We start from the raw sequence: 16,625 nt of genomic DNA, 5'->3' as shown, positions 1-16,625 counted from the left end.
AGATAGCCAATAAATGTCATCAAGCCAGTGGGCAACGGGGGCTCAATCCTGCCGTGGGAACTTGGGGATCCAACACAGAACATGTACACAGAACTGTCTCACTGAGGCATGAGAAAGCTGGGGAGGGGGGTGTCTATACCAGCTGTCCCCAAACTTTTTGGCATCAGGGATTGGTTTCGTAGAGGACAATTTTTCCATGGATCCCAGGGGGTGAGAGTGGGTGAAGCAGAGGGTTGGTTTCAGGATGATTCTCCTAAAGGAGTGCAATATAGATCCCTTACACACGTAGTTCACAGTAGGGCTTGTGCTCCTATGAGACTCTAATGCTGATCTGACAGGAGGCTGAGCTCAGGCAGTAATGGAAGCAGTGAGGAGCAACTGAAAATACAGATGAAGCTTCGCTCGTACACCCAGTGCTCACCTCCTGCGGTGTGGCCTGGTTCCCAACAGGCTGTGGGCTGGTACCAGTTTGTGGCCTGGGGACCGGGGACTCCTAATTGATACAACAGTTCCCATTAATCATTTCTTGAGGATGGCTCCCTGCAGTGCAGGGTGAATTTGGCGGCATTAATTCTCAGGGATTTTGGCTCTGCTGAACATGTGAACAGAGCAGGCTCTGTATGCCAGAGAAGGATCTCAGGTGAGATGCCAAGGCTGGCGATTGGAAGGTGGGCCCCTGCAATGCACGTGATGTAATATAATGCATGCATGCTCCGTCATGACCCACTCTTTGCAACCCTATGGACTGTAGCCCACCAGGCTCCTCTGTCCATGGGATTCTCCAGGCAAGAATACTGGCGTGGTTGCCATTTCATACTCCAGGGGATCTTCCTGACCCAGGGATCGAACCTGGGCCTCTTGTGTCTCCTACGTTGGCAGGCAGATTCTTTACCACTGTCACCTGGGAAGCAATGCACGTGACGCTTGTGTATTTAGTCACTCAGTCAAGTCTGACTTTCTGCGTTTCAGACTGTGGCCCGCCAGGCTCCTCTGTCCGTGGGATTCCACAAGGAATTCCTGAGAGGACGTGAATGGACAGCAGGAGACATATTCTGTCTTTCCCTAGATGATAAGCTCTGTAATAACATGGGTGAACTCAGGCACTGTTCTGTGTTCCATAATGCTCGCCTGGGTAATCATATTTCTCACCCATTTGGCACTCACGATAGGTATACTGCTAAGCACATCCCAGGATGGCGTTACCAAGCCTAAAAAGAGCCCCCTAAGGTAGGTCATTATTAGCTCCATCTCAGGTGAGGCTACGGAAGCGCAGTGAGTTAAAGTTGTCAGGGTTTCCCTGTTGGCTCAACAGTAAAGAACCCACCTGCCAATGCAGGAGTCACAGGAGACGTGGGTTTGATCCCAGGGTTAGGAAGATCCCCTGGAGAAGGGAAGGGTAACCCACTCCAGTATTCTTGCCTAAAGAATCCCGTGGACAGAGGAGCCTGGCTGACTACAGTCCATGGAATCATAAAAAGTCAGAAACAACTGAAGCAATTTGGCGCACACAGACATACAAAGTGCTGTCAGGTGGTCAAACACTCTGGGATACTCTGCTGGATTGCTTCTCCAGCTTTCTAGTTGGACTCTGAGTCTAGAAGTTGCAGAGATCACCACTTCTCCAGCTATGAAAGTGAAAATGTTAATCATTCAGTCGTGTCCAGCTCTTTGTGATCCCACAGACTGTAGCCCACCAGGCTCCTCTGTCCATGGGATTCTCCAGGCAAGAATACTGAAGTGGGTTGCTATTTTCTTCTTCAGGGGATCTTTCCAACCCAGGGATCAAACCCGGGTCTCCTGCATTGCAGGCAGATAATTTACTGTCTGAGCCCCCAGGGAAGGTCCTCCCCAGCTCTAGCTGTCACTTGATAACGTCTCACATGTCTCATCCTAAGGGAACTGCTTTACGTTCGTTGCTTTGTTTGAATTTTCTCATTCCCATTTTGGAGCTAAGGACGGCAAGGTTCCGAGAGATTAATTCATGCACCTGTGAGTGAAAGACTCAGGCTTCAGACAGAAAGACCTGCACGCCAGACACCAAAGCTCCTGATTTCAAGACACTGACTTTCCTACCCGGCCCACCAACCCCCAACCCCCCACTCCCCACCGTAGGGAGCGGGCCAGGGATGAAGGAGAGGAAGAAAGCAAGTTACCTCCCCTGGTTTGACCCAGAGAAAGCAGGTGGATCAAAGGTCAGGCCAGAAAAGAGGGTCATTAAGAACATCAAAGACCCCCCTCCCCCACTCTGCTTCCTATCAGGAACGTGGCACAATCAGCTCTGGTGGTTGCTGTTTCTTTTGAATAACCTGTGATAATGCCCAGAGTGTTTTATGATCTGCTTCCCCTTCACCTGGCGCAGTGGCAGGCTTCCCAGAATGGAGCCAACCCCGCAAGTCTGTCAGCAGCCACGCCTACACCACTTGGGAAAACTCTTGGTCAGACCTTAAGACCAAGCACCCCACACAGCAGCAGGTCCCACAAGGCGAACGTGAGTGCTTTCTGCTCCGTGCATGGGGACAACAGCCAAACCTGCCCAGGGTGCACGGCCATTCTAGGGGGCTAGAGCATGCGGGAAGAAGGGGGACCCGTCTCGGCTCCTCTGCAGGGCATGCTGGACCCTCGCTAGGGGGCGCCAGGCAGGGCCTTCCTCTCTCTCTTCTTCACTGGCTCCTTCTACCCTTTCTCTTTCGCGTGTCTCTCGCTCCTGCAGAATCCTTTCCAGAAAACTAAGCCCGTGTGGTCGACCAAGCCCTACCCAGGAAATCAGGAGACCTGGTTCTAACTAGCAAAAAACGAAGGATGCTGATCGCAGGTACGAGGTCCCAGCTCATTGCTTCCATTGCCCGCCAGCCAAACATCCCTCCTCTGCTCTGGATTGCAGCTCACAATCTGCAGCACGGGCTAGGTGAACTACTTTATGGTTTTTCAGCCCTTTTTGAAAAGACAAGAAAATTTTTCTTATGCCACTTACAGTTATTTTTGAGCCTTAAAAAAAAAAAAAAAAAAAAAAAAAGAGTCAGTTACCTATGTTTCCCCTGGAGAAAGGGAATGGCTCCCCACTCCAGTATTCTGGCCTGGAGAATTCCATGGACTGCGTAGTCCATGGGGTCGCAAAGAGTCAGACTTTCACTCACTCAGTCACACCTATGCTTAGTTTTATTTTTTAAATGTTTTTATTTTTATACAGTTTATTTTTAAATGGTAGATTTCATACTTAAGAAAATTCAAGATCACAGTCATTCCTTGAAAATTAAGATCTGGCCACCCTGGACCTCTGCTCGTCTGTACCAACTGTCTGTTGGGGCTGAGTTCTGCCGTCTCTTCTAGGTGGGGCATGCACAGCCCAGCAGAGCCCCTGCTCCCTCTGTTTTATGCCGCCCTTCTTCTGCCTTTCCTCCTTCTGGGCTTCCCTAATAGCTCAGTGGTAAAGAAACCACCTGCCAATGCACCAGATGCATGCAGGAGACCCGCGTTCGAACCCTGGGTTGGGAAGTTCCCCTCGAGGAGGAAATGGCAACCTGCTCCAGTATTCTTGCCTAGAGAATCTTGTGGACAGAGGAACCTAGTGGGCTATAGTCCACAGAGTTGCAGAGAGTCAGACACGACTAAGCAACTAAACAACCACCACCACCTTCTGGGTTTATATGAGTCTGTGGAAAGATAGAACCCCAAAGGGACCTCAGATGCAACAAAAAATGCACACAGATAAGGAGTTTACATGTCTGTGGTTTTACTGTGTGAGGGAAGATTGAAGACAAAGGCCAGCAACAACCTGAGATGGATCTTAGATCAGGCAGAAATGAGGTGCCCTGAATGCACCATTTTCAAGGTATCCTGACATGTAGGGGATCATAGATTCTCCAGGCCAGAGAGACACGGCCACCAGGTTTTGCTCTGCTCATCGAGAGATAAGTAAGCCGAAGCCCAGAGTGGGGAAGTGACTTGCCCAAAGTCACAAAGCTGCTGATTGTCAACACCCAAGTTCTAACTCAGATTTGCTCACTCCTGGCCCAGTGCTCCTTCTCCACCAGGAGGTCTCTCCACCTTGATTTGAATACTGCCTAATGGTTTCCCATCACTTGCTTCATTAGGCTCCTGTGATGATGTAGCTGGTGTGCAGGGCAGCTCCCACTAAACACATTTCAGTAAATGAGGAAACTGAGGCAGTGAGCTCAGCTGGCATAAAAGCAGAGTAGGTAGTTTTCTGGTGACGTAATGTCAAGGATAACTGGAAGCGTGTAAGTGTGTGTGTGTGCGTCAGTGCTTCTGTCTCTCTTGGTGTGTGTGTGTTTGTGTGTGCTCAGTCACTCAGCCGTGTCCAACTCTTTACAACCCCACAGGCTGTAGCCCACCAGGCTCCTCTGTCCAGAGAATTTTCCAGGCAAGAATACTGGAATGGGTTGCCATTTCCTCCTCCATGGGATCTTCCCAACACAGGGATCAAACCTGTGTCTCCTGCATTGGCAGGCAGATTTTTTACCACTGAGTCACCTAAAAAGCCCCCTTTCTCTGGATGGGGGAAGTCCTAATACATTCCTCCAGCCCTTTTATAAGAGAGGACAAAAGGGACAGGGAAACAAGAGATCAAAAACTACCAAACACCAATCTTGCTCCCTTAGCAAATCTAGAAACATTGGTTTTGGATTTTTCCTCCTTTTTGCCTCTCTCTTTCTTCCTTTCTTTTTACTATGCAAACAAAAGAATGGAGATTTCTTAAAAAACAAGAATGACCTAACAGTATTTTAAATTTTCAAATTGCTCCATGGACTTCTCAAATCCTGTCAAAATCCATAAAGGTAGAGTGGATGATGAGATCTATTTTTTGAGCAGGATACTGAGTCAGCAATGGGATGAACAACCCCAGGTTCATTCAGTGGCTTAGAGACAAGGTTTAGTTTGAACCCAGGATCACTTGGGACTTCAGCGTGAGCGAAGCTGAGTCTCTCAGAAGAATTGTTGTTTAGTCGCTAAGTTGGGTCCAGCTCTTGGTGACCCCATGGGCTGTAGCTCATCAGACTCCTCTGTCCATGGGATTCTCCAGGCAAGAATACTGGAGTGGGTTGCCATTTCCTTCTCCACTCAGAAGAATTATCCCTTCGGTTTTGGGAGCATCTGCAATGTGCCGGGTATGTGCTGGGTACTTTATAGACAAAATCTCATAAATCCACAAGATGCTTCGAGGCAAGCATATGGCCGGCTCCATTTCACCACTAAGGAAGCCGAGGCGGGCCCCAAAATGTTCAGAATAGTGCCCAAGATCATCCCGCAGGCCTGGAACTGATTCCAAAGCCCACATTTCCTCCACCACACTGATTCTGCAATAGAAAATAAAAACTGTCCACAATGCTCTCCTCTCCACCAATAATCTTGTGTTGGGGTCTTCCTTAATCCCTGCCTTCCCAGTAACCTCTCCTGGGTGTTTTGGGGGTGTCCTCCAGGTCCTCTGGGTTGTCTCATGGCAAGATAATATTTGGGTCATGTTGCCACTAAAGAAAAATAAATCCTACATGATAGCTCATGGTGCACTGAGTCTCCATTCAGTTTAGGGCTGTCACTTTTAATGTTTCTTTGGAAGGGAGTAGGGCTGGTTTAAGCTGAGTAACGAACATTTATTCAGGAAGCAGAAAGGCCATGCCACACCCTTGACATGGTGTACTAGAAAAGATAGACTAAACATTAACCAGAAGGCAAATACGGAAACACAGGGGAGTTGGTGCACAGGGTGAAAAGCAAGGGATGCTCTATAGCAGGAGCTAAGCTCATGGCCTCAGAAATCAGGCAAGACCTGCGTTCAGATCCCTCTTCTGATGCTCACTAGCTGCATGTGTGTGTGTGTATTAGTCGCTTGGTCATGTCTGACTCCTTGTGACCCTATGGACTGTAGCCCACCAGGCTCCTCTGTCCACGGGATTCTTCAGGCAAGAATACTGGAGTAGGTTGCCATTCTCTTCTCCAGGGGTCTTGGGCAAATGACTGAACCCTTTTTAACCTTCATTCTCTCTGTGAATCTGGGGGTGCTAATAACATATTCCTCTGAGACTTATGATACAGATTAAATGATACGATGTACGGAACATATTTGGAGACTGCCTGGCATTCTTATGGGCTCCATCCATGAGAGCTCTTGTTAGATGCAGTCAACTGCAATTAACCTATTTTCAGGCTGTCTTCTCTCAAGTTTTTGTGCTTTGCTCATATTTCAAGAAAAAGGTCACATCGGGTTTTTTTTTTTTTTTTTAATTATATTATCCTTTTAAATTTTCGAAAGCATGTTTTGTGGCCACGACAGATTCAGGCTAAATTGCCTACAATGGGAATCAGTCCTTGCAATAAGAATGGCTCTTTTATGGTGACAGGTGAGGCTACACAGGCAGCCAAGAGAGTGGTGTGTCCACTCTATTTACGGAGGAAAGATGGTAGACAGGAAAGCAGCAGGTTATTTGAAATCCATGCAGAGCAGCCCTTGGGGAGAACGCCAAGTGTTGATTAACCCAAGCCCTGGTCCTGGGTAGGGGCACCCTGGTCCACTGATGTCATGCAGAAATGAAAACTAGCAGAGGATGGAAAACAGCAGCTATGAGACTTAGGGGAAAAGAAGCTCCCGGTTTGCAAGAGGCAGAATGAAAGCCAACACCAGTCCTTCCTGAAAGAAGAAAAGGAGCGTATTCGATAGAACAGGGCGCAGTATCTGTGATGAATGCGGCAACTCTGGCCCCATACAAAAGTCTACTGTGCCATTTTGGATACCTTCTGATGAAAAGGATATGGTGCCATTAGTGAGGCCCAGTGCAACACAGGTGAGGTGATCCAGGGCACAAAGAGCCATGGGTATTTTCAGAGGGAAGTGAAATCAGACTGGCATCCTCCAGGAAAAGGGTGAGCGAGAGGAGGGCATCACGGAAGGACACAGCATTCTGAAGTGAAAACAGCAAATAAAAGCTACAAGGGCTATTGGAGTTTATAGGTCTTTCTCTTTGCCTCTGCATCTACTCCCCCTCTAATTCAAACAAGGCAGGTAGTTTAAAAGAATTGTATGTTAACAAGGCGTTTAATATACAGGCATTTAAAAAAAATGCTAAATATTTACCTGAGAACCAAGCAGAGACAAAAAGAGAATGATGCATTACAGAATTAAGGCAAGGATCTTCCCAGGTGGCACTAGTGGTAAAGAACCCGCCTGCCAATGCAGGAGACAGACATGAATTGGATCCCTGTGGAGGGAAGATCCCCGGGAGGAGGGCACGGCAACCCACCGCAGTATTCTCGCCTGGAGAATCCCATGGACAGAGGAGCCTGGTGGGCTATGGTCCACAGTGTCATAGAGTCGGACATGACCGAAGAGACTTAGCGCAGCATAGCACTTCAAATAATTGGAGAAAAGGGGGAAAGGAAATCAAGAAATACTGAGCAGTTGATACGTTCTAGAACTGCCTTTGAAGTCCAACATCTGAGTTCAACCCTCATCCTTGAACTGTGTAACTTTCACACAGGAAAGTTAAGGAACTTTTGGTAAGTTCCTTAACTTCTCTGAGCCACAGGAGCAATACAAGCCCCTACCTCATTGTGCTTCAGTGACGATTAAAAATAATAGTGTATGTAAAATACCTAGAAGAGGGCCAGCCATGGAATGGGCATGCATAGTGATAGTTACTATTATTGCAGATTTTGTCAGTGTTGCTCCGCTGAGCATCCCTGGAAGAGCGTTCATGTTTTACATGCAAGGACACTGAGGCTCAGAGAGGTTAAATCTTTTGCCCAAGGTCACATAGGCAGTAAATGTAGCTTGTATTTGGCCCCAGGTTTGCCTGACACATTCACTCCCTGTCCTGCCTCATGGCAGGGCGGTGATAAGTGGACACACAAAATCCTACAGCCTTGTTATGCTTAATCCATGCTTCCTTCATAGATACGCTTTGTCTAGGAACCTAAATCATTAGCACATATATATACTTTCTATGCCTACGAGGGCTCTGCAGCCTTCAGTGAAAGCCTGACTTATATTTGGAGATCCTAGGGAAATGAACATTCTCAGAAGTCAAAATAAGTGGGGCACACGACTGCCTGCCTTACAATCAGGTAAAAATAGCATTCAAGACAATGGCTTGGGGAGAGAGGGTTCAGTTTTGTAGTAAGTGAGTATGGAGCATCTCTGATGATTCCTAAAGCTTCTGCTTGCATGAACATAGTCCTGCCCTCAGCAAGCTTACTGTCCCAGAGAGGCATCTGTGGATAGAAGCAGCTCTTCTTACTTGCCATTATCCCTTTGTAACTTTCAGATCAGAGGTCGGATTTTTCTCAGGACTGTCTAACCACAATGATGGATTGTGCTTAACCTAATCTGTACAACATATTCTCTTTTCCCAGTAATAGGTCCAGTATACGTATGTGGCCCAGTTCTAGGCAATGAGATGTAAGGAAATGTCTGCAGGAAACTTCTGGGCTCTCTTTCTCTGGTAAAAGAGATGTGAGAAGAACACTTTTTCTCCTGCTTGCTTTGTTCCTGCTTGGTATGCTGGTGTGAGGATGTGATGCCTGGAGCCACAGCAGCTGTCTTGCAACCATGAGGGAAGACATTACTGATTCATTGAATGGTAAATCAGAGAGGCAGAAAGAGTTTAAGTTCTTGGTGACATTATTAAAGTACTGGGCTAATACTGAAACCACTTACTTCCCCTACCCTTGCTGTGTCAGTTAACTATTTTTATGAATGTTTTACTGAAACCACTATTACTTGGAGTTTCTCTTAACAGGTAAATAATATGAGATGACTTTGGGATGGGACCTGGATATGAATGTTTCAAATACTCTCAAACCACACTAATATGGTTAGAGCTGAGAACCACTTTTCTACCCCATGAAAATCTATAAAGTTTCACAGAAAAGGTTAGGGTGTTCAAAATAGTAAGAAACTTCTTTATGGATGGAGTATCAGTGGGAAAATATCTTGGAGAACATAGTGTATGATTTTCCCTGGGTGAGATGGTAGGATCTGGGCCTGTGAGGATAAGAGAGAATGGTGTTTGAGTGAGCAAAATCCCGAGAAGCAAAGGCTATGTACGAGGAAGGGCAAGTAGTTCAAGTTGGATGGAGCACAGTGTGTGGAAAGTAGGAGATGAAGCTGGAAAGATGGCCTGGGGCCAGGCTGGCTGTTGGATAGTTGTTCAATGCCATGCTAAGAACCTGATGCCTGACACTGAGAAAGTTCCTATAGACAGTGGAAGAGAAGTTTAAGACCCAGTCCGTGCCACTGAAATGCTTCCACAGCAATTGGAAAGACAAGGGATGCTCATGTGAAACTCTCAGGGACACAAAAAAGCCATATATAAACTTCCCAGCAGATCGCTTGGGGGAGAAATAGCCTCAGGACAGCAGAGTCTGGAAAGAAGGGTGTGGGGTAGAATAGGATCAAGAATAGTAGGATGTTAGAGGTGGAAAGATACCAGTTGCCTCAGTGTCTGAATTCCTAAATGATGCTGGAGTTCCATTTATGATGCTCTCAGAAAATGAATCATCAGACTCTAACCTCATCTGGGACAAGGGTTTTGCTAGTTTACACCTATCATTAGACAATTTCAATGATCATTCAGTTTTTATTACATTATAGCAGAATCAGTGTTCTTTAGCCCACTGAACTTAGTTTTGCCCTGTTAGTCTGGGGGGTGGGTTGTGTTGAATTATTGGTTTTACTACTCCATAATACTGGTACATCCAGTTTCCTTCCCATGGCCTCAGAGTAATTTCTTGACCCTTGACTTTGAGATGGCTTGATTTGGGCAATTGGAGTATTGGTGGATGTGATACCAGAGGAGGCTTTGGTTTTTGTGTCCCTTTTTGTGCTTCTTCCATCACTATGAAAAAATTATTCCCCAGGGCACCTACTCATTCTCAAAGAAAAAGGAACATAGAGAACAAAACTGAACCCAGACCATGACCTGAAGCCAAGCCCAGGCAAGCCTGTATCAGATCAGACAAACTCCAGTTCTCCTGCAGATACCTACGAGGTAAATAAATGTAGTAATAAGCCGTAGCATTAATGTGGCAATAGCAGACTAAAACATAGAGCAACAAAGATTAGGTTTACTCCCTTTTACACCTGAACGCTCTTCAAATAGATCGAGGTCATTATTATTCCCTGAAAATATTATCATTTTGTTCTCATTTGTCCCCAATGCTGATAACCATTTCTTGTGTGACATGCATTGCAAATCCCTGCTGTATATAATTGCTCACTCTTTCACCCAGAACTGAGCAAACAATACTCCAGATGTAATATGCCCCTCACAGATTCTATTAGGATCATCATTGCCCTTCAACTGAAAATAATACTTTATTACTGCTTAAAATTGCATTAAATGAAAAAGCAGTTCTGTTGTTGGATCGTATTGAGCTTTGGGTTAATTAAAACCCTCTGATCTTTTCTTACTCAATTGCTGTCAATCTAGCTCTCTGACCCTGTATTTACATCGTTGACTTCTTGGATATTAAAAACAAGATTCTATTACACTTAAATTGTATATAGTTGGTTTTGACCTAACAACCTGAACTGCCAATACAATTTAAATCCTTATTCTGTCATCCAACACACCAACTACTCCTCCTTTATATATGCCATCCATAAATTGGGTGAGTATGCCTGCTATGTCTTTATCTGAATCACTGAAGAAAGAATATTGAACATAAAAGGTGTAAAGACAATAACCTTATGGCATATCTCTAGAGAGAATGTCTTCCAGGTTGAAGATATTCTTCCAGAGCATATCTTCCAAGTTAAATATAAGTATGGTTAGTAGACTGATTTCAAGAAATCAGCCCTAAATATTTATTGGAAGGACTGATGCTGAAGGACTGATACTTTGGCTACCTGATGCAAAGAACTGATTCATTGGAAAAGACTCTGATGGTGGGAAAGTTGAAGGCAGGAGGAGAAGGGGATGTCAGAAGATGAGATGGTTGAATGGCATCACCAACTCGATGGACATGAATTTGAGCAAGCTCTGGGAGTTGGTGATGGACACGGAAGCCTGGCAGGCTGCAGTCCATGGGGTCGCAAAGAGTTGGACACAACTGAGCAACTGAACTGAACTGATGGTTGGGTGAAATCAGCAACAAATTCCCTTTTAACCTCACAGTCATCCTACCTGTGTTTTGGCATATCCACGAGTATTGCGAGTGACATGATCAGAAGCCTTGCTTGGAACAATGTTTAGCAGTGGAGACATTTTATAAAGAATCGAAATTGGTGGGTACACTATGATCTGCTCTTGGAGAACTGATGTTGAGTCTTAATAATGATTCTTTCCTATGTGTGATATTGTTTAAGAATCTCTCCCATATAACTGTCAGGAAACCACACTGAAATAATGTTTCTAGTCTTGAGGATCTACCTTTACAACTTTTAAGGAAATTTCTCATTGATATAGTAGCATAATTTGGTACAATGCGCTCTAAGATGATGTGTCTTAGGACATACCCCCCTGCACTTGGCCCAGTTTCCCACATGGCCTCCTGGACCAGAGGCATTTGTGCACCATCCCAAATCCATCCTGGCCCCAGCATGGGCATACATTTCTCCCACAGTCATGAAGCTGGATTACCACAGCATCTGCCCATGTTACAGATGGAATGGCCCGCTAAGGACCCACACTTCTCATGTCCTGCCCCAGGGGTTGCCTACGCCCCTGAGGTGCAAGCTGCTATCGGACATCTACTAGGCACCTCCATGCCTCTGATCCAGAAGTGCAGAGAAACTGAAGTCCCTTGGACATCCTTCTTCCTTCCTCCTCGCAGATGGATGATACTGAGATGAGGCAGTTTCCTATGGTCTTCAAGAAGACATCTGTTTTTATTTTTAAATAAAAATAAAATGAATAGCACAAAAATATTTTCTCACTATAATTTACATTATTAATAACATTCTAGGTCCTTAGTTGCTGACAGTGATGCTTCTGAACATTATTCATTAATATCCTAAGTCATTTTATGTTTTTAGTACAACTTTCAATTTTAACAAGAGTGCTCTGAAGTTGTGGTTTCAAATACTGTCTAAAAATCCCAAGAAACTTCTGGAGATATATGTGTGTATATATATATATACACACATGCTAAGTCACTTCAGTCATGTCTGACTCTGTGCGACCCCATGGACTGTAGCCTGCCGGGTTCCTCTGTCCATGGGATTCTCCAGGCAAGAATACTGAAGTGGGTTGCCATGCCTTCCTCCAGGGGATCTTCCTGACCCAGGGATTGAACCCACGTCTCAGGTCTTCTGCACTGGCAGGCAGGTTCTTTACCACTAGCGCCACTTGGAAGGCCCATATATGTGTGTGTGTGTGTGTGTGTGTGTGTATACACGCACACACATATATAAAATAAAATTCTAAAAAAGAAGACATCCAGTAAAACTAAGCAATCAGCATGTTATCAAGCAACACACTTCCCTGTGTGGCTCCGTCTCCTTCCCTGCTTCCTACGTACAAAAGTTCTTACCACAAGCTTTCCCTCCAAGTTAGCCAATGCCCCCAGTGCGCTTCCCTCTAACCCCTTGGCACTCATGTCCTCTGCTCATGGATGACTTCCTGTCACCAGCACCCTCTCTGGCATCTCAGCCTGCAGTGGGGAGAATTGATGCCACCAGGCACAGAGGACCAATAACTCATATTCCTTCTTTTTTGGGTGGGACAACTCAGCAAGTTCTACTCTGTCTCTCAGAGGTCCCCCGGGGGACTGAACCCCAGCTACCCACAATGCCAACCATTGACACGTTCCTTATTGACTTTTTTCCTTTCTTGTTTCATTTCCCTACTCCTATTTTGGTGCTTCTCAGGATCACCTCCTGAATAAATGACTTCTAAAATCCTTGATTCTGCATCTGTTTCTTGGAAAACTGACCCTAAGGCACTAGAGAACTTGAGACTTTTCCCATGATAAGAGCCCCCTCCTCGTGAGCGGCTCCCAATCTGATGGAAAGAGTGACAAGGGAATCTGTTGACCAGATGAGCTTTTAATTATTTCCTCTATTTCTGTATACTGTTTCTGGGTAACATTTACTCAAAGACCTGAATCATCAAGGTTAGTGTAATAGCCTGTTACCATAGTGTTGTAGCTTGTCATCTGCAACATTATGTTAGTCGAGTTTGCTTTTTCTGCTTCGTTTTTGTCAAAATGTTATTTCTGTCATTTGAATGGGTAATAAATGGGGACATGGTAAAAAAAAAAAATATGTGCAAAATGATAGATAATGAAAGTAAGCCCCCTCCCCAACCTAAGTCTATCATTCTGTTACAAATATCTTTCCAGAAATACTGTATGCCTTAACAGTCACACATACACTATACATACAACACACACGTCCTTGCACAGACACACATGCTTATGTCCCTAGAGGACTGGTGGAACCCTGCCCTGTACTCTTCAGACTCTTCTGAATATTGCTGTCTCATGTGAGAGTAGATCATTTTTTAAAAAACTTTTTATTTTATACTGGAGTACAATTGATTAGCAACGTTGTGTTAGTTCCAGTAGTGCAATAAAGTGATTCAGTTGTACATATACATGTATCTATTCTTTTTCCAAATTCTTTCCCCAATCAGGTTGTTATATAATATGGAGCAGAGTTCCCTGTGCTATACAGGAGGTCTTTGTTGGTAATTCATTTTAAACAGCAGTGTGTACATGTCAACCCCAAACTCAAGTGAGAGTAAATCTTGGTGGTCATTTCACACCAATAAACCTATACCTGCCTTCTCCTTTTAATAACTGTGAAGTTCTCCATGATATGGATCAATTTTGCATTGATGGCTTTTGAGGTAATCATGGGTCTTTAACATAGTCTAAACTATAACAATACAACCTTAAAACAACAGCTGTTTTCTTTGCGATCTGAACTGGGCTTGGTTGGGCAATTCTGCTGATGCTGTCTACGGTCATGCACAGAAATGTGTTCCATTGGCAGGTGGACTTGGGGTTGGCACACGGGGATGGCTGGGTCTCTTGCTGTCACTCCATTAACTCTCAAGGCCTCTCTCTTTCCCCATGAGCCCTCCATGGCCTCTCTATGTGGGCTCCCCAGCAGGGTATCTGGACCTGTTATGTAGTGGTTCAGGGTTCTGGCCTGGTTTGATTCCTGGGTTGGGAAGATCCCCTGGAGAAGGGATAGGCTACCAACTACAGTATCCTTGGGCTTTTCTGGTGGTTCAGATGGTAAAGAATCTGCCTAGAATGCAGAAGACCTGGGTCCGATCCCTGGGTTGGGAAGTTCCCCTGGAGAAGGGCATGGCAACCCACTCCAGTATTCTTGCCTGGAGAATCCCCATGGACAGAGGAACCTGGCAGCTACAGTCCATGGGGTTGCACAGAGTCAAACATGACTGAAGCAACAAAGCCACAGGGTTCTGGAATCTTCCAGGCCTTCTTAGAGTTAGGCCAGAAACTGGCTTATCTTTACCTCTCTGTCTTCTATAGGGCTTCCCAGGTGGCTCAGTGGTAAAGAATCCACCTGCCAAAGCAGGACCCGTAGGAGACACAGCTTTGATCCCTGGTTTTGGAAAGTTCCCTGGAGGAGGCAATGGCAACACACTCCAGTATTCTTGCCTGGAGAATCCCATGGAGAGAGGAGCCTGGCAGTCCATGGGGTTGCAAAGAGTTGGACATGACTGAGTATTGAGGCATACTACCTTCTATTGGTTGGACCAGGTCATGGGCTCCACACGGATTCAAGGAGAACAGACATCATGGGGGTGCGGATACAGGGAGCTAGGGTTCATTGGAGGTCACCAATCTGCTAGACCAATATGGGACACTTCAGGGGAAACTAACTAGTTAGAGGATCAGGGCTCCCAGCAGATGTATAGCTCTTTTTTTTTTTTTATCGGATTTGTGATATTTTATTTGAAAAGATAATTATGCTTTTTAATAATGGCTGAAAATCACTAATTTACATCATGGAGTTTTAAGAGGATTTAGGGAGATCATCCAACTCTTCCCCTTCATTTGCCTGATGAGAGATCTGAAAATCTCCAAGGTTAATTAATGGTCAAAAGAAGGACAACATGCTCCTGACTCATGGTCCTGGGGTCAGCACCCCAAGTCTTTATCCCCCCTTCTTGATACCTAGTTCCCACTGATCTTCCATCTATGACCTTCAACCTATTCAGTTGCTGGTTTAACAAACATTTATTGAGCCCCTGTTATGTGCACGAGCTTCTAGAGCACTGCTCTAGAAGGTCAGTATTTCAGTAATTCTAGCCTCACAGGCAGGAGTGGCGTGGTTGGGCCATCTCCATGCTCATGTTCAAATTCACATTGAGTGACACCCTGTCAGTGGCTTGAAATCAGCCATGGTGGAAATATTCAGAGCACAAAACCCGGCAAATATTACAAATCGTTGCTCTTTTATTTTTCCCAAAGAGTTGGTTGTTACTCATTTACCCGCACACCCTGGACTGATTCTTAAATCACATTCTCCTTTGGGCTGAGAGGGAGGGATTCCTTTACCACAGGCCCTGGTGACCTATGTGTCTCTCTATTTTCATTCGTTTATTCACTCACTCAGTAAATGTTTATTGATCAACTGCCATGTGATAGGCCCTGTCTGAAGAAGACAGCCTCAATTCTTTTCCTGACAATTGTTTTCAGGCAAGAATGTGGGCCTAGTTTTGCTAGATCTGATTTTTTTAAATGAGACTGCTCATTTAGATTTTTGTGTAGAATGACCTGATTCTTCAATGGGAGCCACAAAATTTTTAAAGGTTTATGCTACTGCCTGAGCCAAAGTAAACACATCCTTAAGTTGTGTTTGTCATGAAGGCCACCAGTTTGTAACTAATGCTTTGACCCTAACAGAAGTGCATGACATCAAAGCCCTGGCCTCTCCAATGTTCTATTCCCACCAGTCATGCTGCAGTTAAATCATCTGGAAAACCAGGGGCACACACAGAGTGCTCCATCTTCTACACTATGTCTCCCATGGTAAGTTTGAGATGCATATTCAAAATAATTCTGTGCTTAAAGACCCTTGTGGCCTCCCCGGCCATGCCTACTTCTCCAGTCTGACATTCCACTCTTCACTAAGCCACCTTCTTCCGGTTTCTTGAACAGCTTATACTTTCTGCCACAGGGCCCTTGCACTTGCTGTTCCTTCTTCCTGCAACACTGAACTTTCACCTCATTGACTCAACACAAAGATAATTTGCTCAGGGAATCCCCATCCTCCTAGACCAGATCAAGTTCCTCTAATTTAGCCTCTGTTATGACCATATTTCCCTCCTTTGTAGCATTTTGCTGGTCACAAAAATGCACTTCTTATATCTCTCTTACTGTTGTCATGGTTCAGGCGCTCAGTCTTATCTGACTGTTTGTGATCCCATGGACTGCAGCATGCCAGGCCTCCCTACCCCTCACCATTTCCCAAAGTTTGCCCAAGTTCATGTCCACTTCATTGGTGATGTCATCCAGTCATCTCATCCTCTAATGCCCTCTTCTCCTTCTGCCCTCAATCTTTCCCAGCATCAGGGACTTTTCCCGTGAGTCAGCTGTTCACATCCTCTCTTACTGAAAGTGAAAGGGCAGGTTGCTCAGTCGTGTCCAACTCTTTGCAACCCCATGGACTATACAGTCCATGGAATTCT

The 16,625-nt window shown here is 45.3% G+C and overlaps 1 long non-coding RNA gene across 2 annotated transcripts; it reads left to right on the top strand.

The window, feature by feature from the left end:
• The first annotated feature begins 2,370 nt into the window (after positions 1 to 2,370).
• On the top strand, positions 2,371 to 11,802 carry LOC133050292 (uncharacterized). 2 transcript variants are annotated; one of them, XR_009691589.1, is made up of 4 exons: positions 2,371 to 2,488; positions 2,711 to 2,812; positions 8,365 to 8,591; positions 9,871 to 11,802. It is a non-coding gene; the product is annotated as an uncharacterized LOC133050292 (long non-coding RNA). The 2 variants fall into 2 exon arrangements; XR_009691588.1 differs by having other exon boundaries at positions 8,365 to 11,802.
• Positions 11,803 to 16,625: the final 4,823 nt, after the last annotated feature.

Source organism: Dama dama, chromosome 4 (genome assembly GCF_033118175.1).
Source record: "Dama dama isolate Ldn47 chromosome 4, ASM3311817v1, whole genome shotgun sequence".
NCBI lineage: Eukaryota > Metazoa > Chordata > Mammalia > Artiodactyla > Cervidae > Dama > Dama dama.
The sequence above is the reverse complement of the archived record's forward strand: the minus strand, read 5'-3'. Positions and strand labels throughout refer to the sequence as shown.